This window comes from Chiloscyllium plagiosum, unplaced genomic scaffold, assembly GCF_037043375.1.
Source record: "Chiloscyllium plagiosum isolate Xiang-an unplaced genomic scaffold, Cpla_swu_hap1 HiC_scaffold_25, whole genome shotgun sequence".
NCBI classification, from domain to species: Eukaryota; Metazoa; Chordata; class Chondrichthyes; order Orectolobiformes; family Hemiscylliidae; genus Chiloscyllium; species Chiloscyllium plagiosum.
Window position 1 is genome coordinate 54,476,323 of NW_028270163.1, and position 13,040 is coordinate 54,489,362.

Consider the following 13,040-nt stretch of genomic DNA (forward strand, 5'->3'; position numbering starts at 1 on the left):
TGGACTGTGGGAGGAAACCAAAGCACCCGGAGGAAACCCACGCAGACACGGGGAGAACGTGCAAACTCCACACCGTCAGTCGCCTGAGGCGGGAATTGAACCCGGGTCTCTGGCGCTGTGAGGCAGCAGCGCTAACCACTGTGCCACCGTGCCGCCCACAAAGAAGTGCAGATTTGAAGAAGTGCAGAGGAATTCTGCTGATTTTCTAGCCAGCATTTACTTCTCAATCAACAATTACAAACCAGAGGGTCTGATTATTTACCCCATTGTTGTTTGTAGGACCTTGCAGCACCCAATTTACACCAAATACTTCATACACTACAACAATGACAATAGTTCAAAATCTAAAATCTAATGTAACAATGTAACAATGCAAAGAGCTCCTTATGGCCTTCATTGATCTGCCAAAGGCCTCTGACTCCATCAATCACAGAGCTATTTGAAAGTCCTTCAGGGATTTGGGTGTTACTATCTGACAATTCTGACATGACAGTATGCCAGCAACTGTCCTTCACAATGGATTAGAGAGCAAACCCATTTCTATGTGGTTGCAACAAGGCTGCATGATTGCACCATCTCTCTTCACTGTGTTCCTCAGTCTTGTCATGGAACCCATCTGTGACTAACTTTCACAAAGTGCCTTTGTCTGAGTACTGACACATTGGGAAGCTTTTCAATCTCAATGGCCTTGAAAACCCAAGATTTAGTTGCTTTCAAAATGTCCACGATTTAACAGCATCCCACCAACCGTGCAGTTGAGACTCAAACTGCAAACAACAATCAGATCACCCTTGCAGACTAAACAGTAATTTTTCACTCAATATCAGCCAGACCAAAACCCCACCAGTCCTCCCTCGCACAAGACTTACACCTCCAGCTGCTGTTATTGATGAGGAAGCTTTAGAAGTAATTGAACACTTCTCTGAAGTTCACCATTGAAGAGGAACTGCAACACAATTTCAGTTGTGCCACCATTGGCTTCCTAAAATCATGTAACTGGGGTCTTTGATGAGAGATCTCCATAAGAACACAAAGGCTTTAGTGTACATCACTGTTGTCACCATCACCCTTCTATATGGCAATGAGGATTAGCATCAAGGCACTTCAGACTTTCTACTTGCGGCTTCTCTGCAGGATACCCAAGGTCAAGTGGGAAAATTGGTGAACAGACTCCAGCATTCTGAACAATTCTTACAGCACTGCAGCCACGATCATATGAAATTAGCTCCTCTGGTCTGGAGACTGCATATGCATGCTGTCTAAATCAGCTTTTGAAGCAGATCCTCTTTTCAAAACATAAGAGTAGCACCTAATCTTGAAACAAAGAAAATATTTTAAGGAAACTCTGAAGGCTGCTTTGTAAAGGGGACAGATTAACATCTGTGCGAGGGCCAAACTGGCCACACACCACTTTATTGTCAACACCTCATCCAACACACTCAGCAACTGCCTACACAAACTATATTACAGAATAGTGAAAGAAGTGGAAGGAGTGAGAAAATAGAATCCTTGTTTAAGATCTGCCTACTTCCTTAAGATAACTGTTGACTTTTATGGCAAAGGACCTGTGGCTCCAGATTGGTGTGCTGATTCACTGAAGGAACTGACAACAACATGATACTTTTAAAGTATTTTGATGACTAAAATGTGCTTTCAAAGACCCTGAAATTATAAAAGGTGCTACATAATTGCATGTTGCTTTGTTCATTTGTTCCTTGCATCAAGTTCTTTCCCCTTCACTCTTTAGTTCCCCTCTAAATTATACATTTTAGGGCTGAATTCCCTGGCTTTTGCCCATGAGCACAAACGTTAGATCACAATTGGTCACAACATTGATTTCACCTAAGCCACAGCCCTTTAGACACTCCTTGAGTTCACAGGGCTTTTGTAGGGCAGAGATGATTCACTGGATGCAGGACGCACAGGCTGTGTGTCCCCAGGTGAAGGAGGCTGGAAGGAAAGTGTCATTCTTCAATTTTCAGTGAAGATAACCCATAGTTCTGGTGATGAAGCTTTTTTTTCTTGTGGGGGTTGAGTGCAGCCAATGTCTGTGGCTCTTTATTATGTACGAGTTTTCACAAGGCTTTGGGTACATCTGTTCATCTTTCTGGACCCTCTTACCAATCCTTATTGTCCAATAGTCCACCAAAATCAGGTAGAGCTTGAACTGAACAAGCACAGCATACTTTGGTCACAGTGTACTGGCGCCCAGGAGGAGGAAGGTTCTGACTCTATTAATTTCTTTAAATTTTCCTCACAGTCAATTCCCTATACACTTGTTTTTTTTCTTCTCTGCATCCTCCCCAGTGCAAAAAAAACGTCCAAGTAGCTGTGTTTGTCTGTGCTTCTGTCTGTCTGTATGTCTGCCTGTCTCTGTGTGTTGCATGTCTGTCTGTCTTGTGTGTGTATGTGTTGTGTGTCTGTTTGTTTTGTGTGTGCATGTGTGTCTGTCTTTGTGTCCGCATGTCTGTATGTTGTGTGTCTGTCTGTCTTTGTGCATGAATGTGTCTGTCTTTGTGTGTGTGTGTGTGTGTCTGTGTCTGTCTACATGTCTGATCTCATAGTCAAAAATGTCAATTGATTTGTTTTTCTCCAGTTGTAAAGGTAAGATGTTTCTTCTAATTTCACATTTATAGTTGCTGCCTTAAGGGTCAATTGCTGATGAATTACAAAGTTCAGTATCTACTGTCCAGTCTCCTCTTCAGTAACAACTTGTAGTGTCTAGTACCTTTGACAGAGCAAGGCATCCCATGACATGAGTCTTGTCAGACAATATTCAAATGTGAGCTAAATAAAGAGATGCTAGGCAGAAGCAGTGAGGTCTAGGGAGGGAATTCCAAAACTTCAGGCCCAGATGGCTGGAAGCACGGGCTTGGTCAGTGGAAATTGGGGATGCAAGAGAGGCCAGAATTTGTTGGTAAGGGCCCAATTCCTTTTATTATTTATTTATTGTGGGTGATTGACTGTTGAGCAAGTCAAGCTAACAGTTGCCTCTCACTCAAGCCAGGTGTTGAAATGACCATTTACTCATAAGCAACCGTCTCTTACAACAAAGAGTCATCTAGACTTGAAAGGTTAGCTTGCTCTCTCTCCATGGATGCTTTCTGACCCGCTGTGATCTCCAGCATTTGTTGTTTTGAAAACATTATTCTTGTTCTTAGTAAAAACAGTATCTTTACACTGTGTGAAATATTTTTGAGGAGAAAGTGAGGTCTGCAGATGCTGGAGATCAGAGCTGGAAATGTGTTGCTGGAAAAGCGCAGCAGGTCAGGCAGCATCCAGGGAACAGGAGAATCGACATTTCGGTCATAAGCCCTTCTTCAGGAATGGGGAAAGTTTGTCCAGCAGGCTAAGATAAAAGGTAGGGAGGAGGGACTTGGGGGAGGGGCGTCGGAAATGTGATAGGTGGAAAGAGGTCAAGGTGAGGGTGATAGGTCAGACTGGGGTGGGGGCGGAGAGGTCGGGAAGAAGATCTCAGGTTAGGAAGGCGGTGCTGAATTTGATGGATTTGACTGAGACAGGGTGGGGGGAGGGGAAATGAGGAAACTGGTGAAATCCGAGTTCATCCCTCGTGGTTGGAGGGTTCCTAGCCGGAAGATGAGGCGTTCTTCCTCCAACCGTCGTTTTGTTGTGGTCTGACGATGGAGGAGTCCAAAGACCTGCATATCCTTGGTGGAGTGGGAGGGGGAATTGAAATGTTGAGCTACAGGGTGGTTGGGTTGGTTGGTCCGGGTGTCCCAGAGGTGTTCTCTGAAACGCTCCGCAAGTAGCCGGCCTGTCTCCCCAATATAGAGGAGGCCACATCGGGTGCAGAGGATGCAATAGATGATATGTGTGGAGGTGCAGGTGAATCTGTGGCGGATATGGAAGTTTCCTTTGGGGCCTTGGAGGGAGGTGAGGGGGGAGGTGTGGGCGCAAGTCTTGCACCTCCTACGGTTGCAGGGGAAGGTGCCGGAAGTGGAGGTTGGGTTGGTGGGGGGTGTGGATCTGACGAGGGAGTCACGGAGGGAGTGGTCTTTACAGAATGCTGATAGGGGAGGGGAGGGAAATATATCCTTGGTGGTGGGGTCCGTTTGTAGGTAGCGAAAATGACGGCGGATGATGCGCTGTACATGGAGATTGGTGGGGTGGCAGGTGAGGACCAGTGGGGTTCTGTCCTGGTGGCGGTTGGAGGGGCGGGGTTCAAGGGCGGAGGAGCGGGAAGTGGAAGAGATGCGGTGGAGGGCACCGTCGACCACGTCGGGGGGGAAATTGCGGTCCTTGAAGAAGGAGGCCATCTGGGTTGTGCGTTTTTGGAACTGGTCCTCCTGGGAGCAGATGCGGCGGAGTCGAAGGAATTGGGAGAATGGGATGGCGTTTTTACAGGGGGCAGGAGGTGTAGTCCAGGTAGCAGTGGGACTGTGTGAAATAGTCTGGTTTCTTACAAATATTGACTCCAATACTCAGCAACAATGAGTTGCTGCTGGAAGGGGTGTTGTGATGTGTGACATGGATATTTTATTTAAAATTGGACTGAAATAAATAATTTATTTGAAACATAAGGAAAAATCACTGCAAGTGTACTTGCACCATTTGTTCATTCAAAGTAACAACTGATTGAATATATATTCAAGATAAACCATTGATCCTAACTGTGAATCAGTTACTGGAATGAGGAAATTGTAGATTGCGATGGAAGGTGAACCAAAGTGCTTCCTCATCTGGATTTATCATTGAGTTCCGCAAACTGGCTACCGCCTGATTCTCTACTAAATAGAAAAATTTCTTCCTACCTACCTTGAATATGCCTCTTACAATTTGGTCCACTTCAATCAGTCCCTTCTCAGACTTCTATGCTCTAAGGAAATCAGCCTAGCCTATCTCCTCTGCACCCGCTCCGTTGTAATGTTATCCTAGTGCAGTGAGTAGAACTGCACACATACTCCGTCTGTGGTCTAATTAATGCTCTATATATTACATTATAAACCTCCCTGCTCTTGTATTCAATGCCTTGATTAATAAGCACAAATATCGCCATTTGCCAACATACCTATAAGAGTGTTCCATTTGCCCCTTTGAGGTTCTTAACCATCTGATTTCCTGTCCTGCATCCATCAAGGATCTCTGGATGTACACACCAAGGCCCCCCAATCCTCTGTACTTCATGGGGGCCCACCATTCACTGTGTAGATATTTTAATCACCCTGTTTAAACATGTTATGATACATGTGTGGGGCAGGTGGGACCTTGTGACATTCATTGCCTTGTTAGTCCTGCCAAAATGTATAACCTTATAACTGTGATGAAGAAAATAATGTCAGAAGTGGAAGGGATGGGGGGAGGGGGTGATCTACCACAAGCAAAACAGATTCATCTTTTTTATATGTTTTGAATTTGAGTCTGCTCAGTGATGGACCAATTAATTTTACTTGTGCCTTAAAAGAAAACCTTTAGCCTTGAGTCAACGCAAATATAAAGGATTCTATCCCTAAGGAATTGCAGTGGAACAGCTGCAACACTATGACCTTTAACGTTTGAGCTCTTCACAGTGCAGTAACATTAACATTTTACATTGGCAGATTAGCAAGACACCCTCAACCCTTCAAAGTGATCTTATTAACGGTCTGTAACCAAAGTGACTGGACAGAAAGCCTTTTTTTTTGATTAAGAGTGTTTCTCCTACTTCCAGGCCAACATCAAAGGCCTATTCTTTACACTTTAATTGTATCTATTTTGGCTTAAAAGGCTACTTTCCATTGGGCCTCGGGTGAGAGTCTGACAACTGTATTTATGTGTTCTTTCATTACCACTAAATTATTGTCTTTTTTTTAGTAATTATCAGAAAATTATCCTTTTTCTCTTAGTGGTTATAAAAGTGTAACCACAAGGAACACTGCTTTTATATATAAAAATACAGCAGTCAGCAGAACTATTCACACCTATAGTTCAATATCCAGTATGATGGCATAAAATGCCACAGTATCCCCATCAACACCATAGATAAAGGGATAATCACTTCAAAAAGAGAGGTCATTTACGGTCAGAGGCAATGAGCAAAGCAGTTTAACCTTCAAGGTGAAAGAATGACCAGGAAAGTAATTGACAGAGAAACTGATCAATGGCTTTCAAACAAGAGTCCGGACACAACTCAAACCAAAGTGTCTTCATTTAATTGCCAGGCATGTCAAATACACCTTCCCAACTACACCCCCACCGACCACCAAACCAATACACCCTCCCTCACTATTGCCACCAGTTCCAACTCTACCTTAGAAAATGTTGCTCCAAGGTAGATTAGATTTCAAACATTATTAACTTCCATTTTAAACCATTTCTTTAATTTGCATAATATAAACATTTCATGATACTTAGGATTGTTTGACTATGTTTGTATAAATATTAAATACAACATGCAGGAAAAGACTAGTTGCTGCATCAAATCTGCCCCACACATTATGATAGATAGCACATCGTGACTAGACTCCCCGTACTCCCATCTCTCCAACTTTACCATACAAACCAACAAACTCAACAAATATACACACTTTAAGATCTCATGAAAAGCTGCGGATTTGATAGCCCAACATTCCTTCACTACTGCGCTGAGATATTCGCATGGATTATATGCTCAAGATTCTAGGTTTGGACTTGAACTCACAACCATTTGATTCAGAGACTGGGCAGAAACTTGTGCATATGGATAGGGTGACAAATGGATAGAGTAGGATGATGAGTACTTCAAAAAGTTGCGGAGGTCATTTAGGGTATCCTGCAGGAGGAGTCGTCATTGATGATGAGATTTTGGTGATTGAGCGTGGATTCTAATATGTATATTTTTTGTTCAGTCAGGTGTCTCAGAAAGCAATCATTATGCTGAAAAACCTCCTACTCAAGGTACTGAGGAGTCTGCAGGTACAGTATGTGATTGTCCACAGTGAAGTGCGTGTTTTTCCTTTAGCAAATACCTTATTCACATAAATCCAGCAAGTTTAGGGACTAAATCTGACAAGACCTATGGTATAGGGATTTTTGAATCCTGGGCCTAATTATAGTGAGCTGCTTCATCATTAAGCTCCCCTCTAACATGCCAGAAAAATGGATGTTTGCTATTTATTGCACAGTGTTTGGTTCCATTCTCAATTCCTCAGATAATGAATCAATCCATGTCTACTTGCACCAACAGCAGAATAATATGCAAGTTTGGACTGAAAAACAGCAAAATCATATTCATACTATAAAACACCAGACATCTTCAACAGGTCAGAGTCTGAATAGCTCTGAACTGAATTCCGTCCATCAATATATTTTGAGTCACTACTTATGAGAAATTTAACTGGAGCTGTTCCAGCCTCAAGAATAGGTTATACCTCCTCATATTGAAGCATGTCCAAAATGCAGCAAGACCTGCACAATGTCACAGTCTGGGCTGAAAAGTGGCAAATAATTTTCTGACCACACGTACCAGACAATGACTATCTACAACAAGAGAGAAACTAGCCACTTCCCTTTGAGATTCAATGGGACCTCATTGCCATTACTGAATCCTCGCTAGAAGTTACCATTAAACAGTATTGAATGGGTCCAGTCACAAAAATACAGTGGCCACAAGAGTTGGTCAGAGACTAGGAATCCTGCAGCAAGCAATTCGCCTCCAGACTCCCTTAAGTTTGTCCACTGTCTATAAATCAGGAGTGCGAAGGCATACTCCCTATTTGCCTGGATGGGTGCATCTCCAACAACACTCAAGAAGCTTGGCAACATCCAGAATAAAACAGCCAGCTAGATTGGCAGCATATCCACAACATCTACTCCCTCTAACACTGACACTTAGTAGCAGCAATGTGTGTCATCTACAAGCTGCACTGTAGAAATTCACCAAGGCTCTTCCAAACCCATGGTCATTACCATCTAAAAGGAAAAGGCAGAGGAGACATTGGAACACCACCATTGGCAAACTACTCATGATCCTGATTTGGAAATATATCACCATTCCTTCCTGGAATTCCCTTCCTATCAACATTGTGGATCTACCTACACCAAATAGACTACAGCAGTTCAAGAAGACAGCTCACCATCACCTTTTCCAGGGCAAGTCGGCAAAGCAATAAATGCGGGCCCAGCCAGGGATGCTCACAAAAAACTTTCTGCAATGAGTTTCTCACCTCCCAATTCTTCAAAGTCTCTCCAGCACACACAACCTGCAATTCAAGAGTTGCAGAAATTTTCCGTACTTGCCTAGACAGGTTACACTTTAACACCATGGAAGAAGTTTGATCCCATCCTGCACACCATCATCTGCTTAATCAGCAACTATCCAATGACCTGAAAATGTACTTTCTTCACCATCATTTGCATCTGCAAGATGTGCTATAGCAACATCCCTAGGTTTCTTCAACAAAGCCTTTCTAACAAACTAGCTTAAAGGAGAAGAGAAACACAAATAAGTGTGGCTTGCCCATATCTCCATCAATTATTGCTTAATCATCACTCAGTCGAAAACCTGGAATCCCACAGCTAACAACACTGTGGGTATACCAACATCAAATGGATTGCAGAATTTCTCAAAGAAGGCTCACCACCATCTTCTCAAAAGAGCTGGGCATGAGCAATAGATACTGGTTTTGGTATTTTTAGAAGATATGTACACAGTTTCCTCCTGAGATTTAAACAGTGTAAGTGGAACACCGATGAACTTTTCCCTGCTCTTTCAACTGGATAATTTTCTCATTGGGTTATCTCAAGGTTACCTGAGATTCAATGGGTACACTCCCAATTTGCAATAGCATCTCAGTCTCTCCAGATAGCAGACATATGACCCTCCCTTCAATGAAAAACCTTATTACCTCTTCACCATTATCACACTTCCCCCAATTTCTCCCCACTACAGAGACAAGCCCAGGCTTTGTCAATTTCTCCACATTACTGTAAGGTCCACATCCCCAGAATCATTCTTGTAAAACATTTCTGTGACAAGAGACCTTACACTAGACCTATCACTAAACCCATTGATGTATACCAAAATCTGACTTACATACATCAGCAAGCTCACAAAGCATTAAGCAAACTAATTTAAATATGAAGTAATCCTATGCATAAGCGAGAAGGCTGGTCTGAGACAGGTCAGCATAGTTTATCAAAACATATCCCACATCAAGTTTCCGATTTTAATTTCCCTTATTTTAAATGACTCCAATGCTGTTATCTCTGCTTGATATGATATATCTAGAATTTAGCAGGATTACGAGGAAGTATATTGTCAAATGGGCAATCTCTGTGCATATTCAAAATTCAGATACAGACTTGGCCAGAAGCCTATCATATACCTAGGAACACAGCAAGGTAATGGGCGTTTGTGGTCATAGAATTTATTCTAATAGATGTTGAGAGAACAAGCAGCACTCCTGAGGTTTATCCTTTTCAAGATAAGTAACATCAACAGTGGCAAATAAAATATTTTCATACAGGTACATGCAGAATCATTTTGATCATTCCCAGGTCATCCACAGGGCAGTTTAGATTTGGTATGAAACTTCTATTACTTTGTCATAGTGAAGCCTTTTTAAAGACTTATCTTGCATACTATTTAAGTATTTATTAAATATTTATTTAAACCTCTGAGAACTAGGAACAATACAGCACAGGAAAGGCCCTTCGGCCCTCCAAGCCTGCACCAATGTTTTGCCCTTCCATTCTAAAATTGGCTTCACTTACAGGACCTATATCCGGCTTTCCTGCTCATCGGATGCTGCCTGATCTGCTGTGCTTTTCCAGCCCCACTCTAATCTTGACTCTAATCTCCAGCATCTGCAGTACCCACTTCTGCCTATTCCCTTCCCTGAGATCATCCTCCACCAATTCCTTTGGTGAATACCAAACAAAATATTTGTTAAGGGCCTCACCTACTTCTTCTGGCTTCACACACAAATTCCCTTTTTTGTCCTTGAGTGGGCCAACCCTTTCCCTGGCTACTCTCTTGCTTTTTATATATGTATAAAAAGCCTTTGGATTCTCTTTAATCCTGTTTGCTAACAACTTTTCATTACCCCTATTAGCTCTTCTAATTCCTTGCTTAAGTTCTTTCCTACTTCCCTAACATACTTCAAGGGCTTCATCAGTTCCCATCCTTCTAGACCTTACATATGCTTCCTTTTTCTTTTTGACCAAAGTCATAACATCCCTGGTCATCCAAGGTTCACATAAGCTGCCATAACTGTCCTTCATTCTCGCAGGAACATGCCGCTCCTGAACTCTTATCAGCTACCATTTGAGATATTCCCACACGTCCGATGTAGATTTACCCTCAAACAGCTGCCTCCAATCAACATTTTCCAGTTCCTTCCTAATACTTTTGTAGCTCACTTTCCCCCAATTTAACACCTTCGCCCGAGGCTGGCTGTTATCCCTATCCATGAGTATCTTAAAACTCATGGTATTATGATCACTATTCCCAAAATGCTCCCCCACTGAAACTGCACTCACCTGGCCGGGCTCATTTCCCAAAACCAGGTCCAGCATAACCCCTTCCCTGATTGGATTGTTCATATATTGCGTCAAGAAACCTTCCTGAATGGTCCTTACAAATTCTGGGGTTTAGATCAGAGTGGTGCTGGAAAAGCACAGCAGGTCAGGCAGCATCCGAGGAGCAGGCTGCCTGACCTGCTGTGGTTTTCCAGCACCACTCTGATCTAAACTCTGGTTTCCAGCATCTGCAGTCCTCACTTTTGCCTTACAAATTCTGTCCCATCCAAGCCCCTAGCACATAGTGAGTCAATGTATGGGAGGTTAAAATCACTAGGAGAAAGTGAGGACTGCAGATGCTGGAGATCAGAGCTTAAAAATGTGTTGCTGGAAAAGCGCAGCATCAAAGGAACAGGAGAATCGACGTTTCGGGCATAAGCCCGAAACGTCAATTCTCCTGTTCCTTTGATGCTGCCTGACCTGCTGCGCTTTTCCAGCAACACATTTTTAAGGTTAAAATCACTGACTACAACCCTGCTGTTTTTACATCTTTCCAAAATCTGTCTATGTATTCTCTCCTCTATCTCCAGCTGGCTATTGGGAGGCCTGTAGTATACCCCCAGCATTGTGATTTCACCTTTCCTAATCCTGAGTTCCACCTAGATTGCCTCACTGCACAAGTCCTCTGATGTATCCTCTCTCAGTACAGCTGTGAGATACTTCTTTACCAGTAATGCAACTCCCCCACCCCTTTCACCTCCCCTTCCATCACACCTGAAACCTCTGAATCCTGGACTTTCAGCTGCCAATCCTATCCTCCTTTCAGCCAAGTCTCTGTAATCACAGTAATGTCACGGTTCCAAGTACTAACCAAAGCTGTAAGTTCATCTCTTTCCCTATTATACTTCTTGCATTGAAACACGTGCATTTAAGACCACCTCCCCGCTCTTTTCAGCAGTGTTTCCCTGCTGTTCTCGCTCTTAATCATGTTTGCCCAATTTAAACTCTCCCTCAATTTCTGCACCTACTACCTACTCCTCTAGTTCCCATCCCCCTGCCATACTAGTTTAAACTCTCCCCAACCACGCTACCGAGTATCCCCCAAGGACATCAATCCCAGTCCTGCCCAGGTGTAACCTGTCCAGTTTGTACAGGTCCCACCTCCTGCAGAGCCGGTCTCAATGCCCCTTGAATCTGAAACTCTGTGTCTCACACCATCTTTTCAGCCATGTGTTCATCCTATATATCCTGCTGTTTCAACTCTAACAATTCTAGCTTGTGGAATTGAAAGTAATCATGAGATAACCACCTTTGAGGTTCTACGTTTTCACTTTCTTCCGAGTTCTTTATATTCTGCTTTTAGGACCTCATCCCTTTTTTTAATCTATGTTGTTAGTACCAACATGTGCCATGACCACTGGCTGTTCGCCCTCCCCCTTCAGAATGTCCTGCAGCCGTTCTTCTCCCCGTTCATTGAACTGTAAAGGGACTTCAGACAATAATTTAGGCTGGCACTCCTTTGCAGTATGAAAGGATCCTTTGAATTTGACGTAAAATCAAAACCCTATCTGGTCCTTCAAGTGGATATAAAAGATCCAAGAAGAGCAAGGAATTTTGCCTAGTATCTTGGCCATTATCTCATTGATAATAGTGGAAACTTGCTGTGTACAAAACAGTGTAAACAGACAGGAGACTGGAATAACACAGCAAGCCAGGCAGCATCAGAAGGTAGAGAAGTCAATGTTTCAGGTGTTAACCCTTCTTCAGGACTTGGGGTGGGTGCAGGGGGTGTTGCAGATAAAGGGGATGGTGAGGTTCTAACAGTGACCACACCTCAAAGTTACCACAATAGCTTTGGAAAATTCTGAGATTGCAATAAATTTTATGTAGATGAATGTTTTTCTTTCATTCTTTTGAGAATAAAAATAAAGATTGATTAAAACAAAGAACAGTTCAGCATAGGAACAGGCCCATCGGCCCTCCAAGCTTGCGCCAATACATTCTGCTCTTCCATACTAAAACTGTCTTCACTTACAGAATCCGTATCCCTCTATACATTTCCTATTCATGCATTCGTCCAGGTGCTTCTTGAATGCTACTAATATGACTGCTTCCACCACTACTTCTGGCTCATTCCAAGCTCTCACCACCCTTTGTGTGAAAAATTGCCTCGCACATCTCTTTTAAACTTTCCCCCTCGGACCTTGAAGCTGTGTCCCCTAGAAATTGAACCCTCCACCCTGGGAAAAAGCCTCAGACTTTCCACTCTGCATGTCAATCACAATCTTATAAACTTCTATCATGTCGCCCCTCAACCTCCTGAGTTCCAGTGAAAACAAACTAAATCTATCCAACCTTTCTTCATAGCTAAAATCCCTCATACCAGGCAACATCCAGGAAAACCTTTTCTGTAGCCTCTCCAAAGCATCTACATCCTCCTGATAGTGTAGTGACCAGAAGTGAATGCATTATTCCAAGTGTGATCCAACTAAAGTTCTATAAAACTGCAGCATTACTCGTCTATCCTTATACTCAGTGCCCCTTCCCAATGAAGGCAAACATAGGCCTTTTTTTTAACTAACTTATTTACTTAGACTGCCACC

At 43.0% G+C, this 13,040-nt stretch overlaps 1 protein-coding gene across 1 annotated transcript in view; it reads left to right on the forward strand.

Moving 5' to 3' along the window:
- Positions 1-13,040, forward strand: part of axin2 (axin 2 (conductin, axil)) — a 69,106-nt gene that overhangs the window by 1,085 nt on the left and 54,981 nt on the right. The window contains exon 2 of the mRNA XM_043715078.2: positions 6,825-6,891. The gene's annotated coding sequence lies outside the window, so the exon portion shown is untranslated. The remainder of the gene's footprint in view (positions 1-6,824; positions 6,892-13,040) is intronic.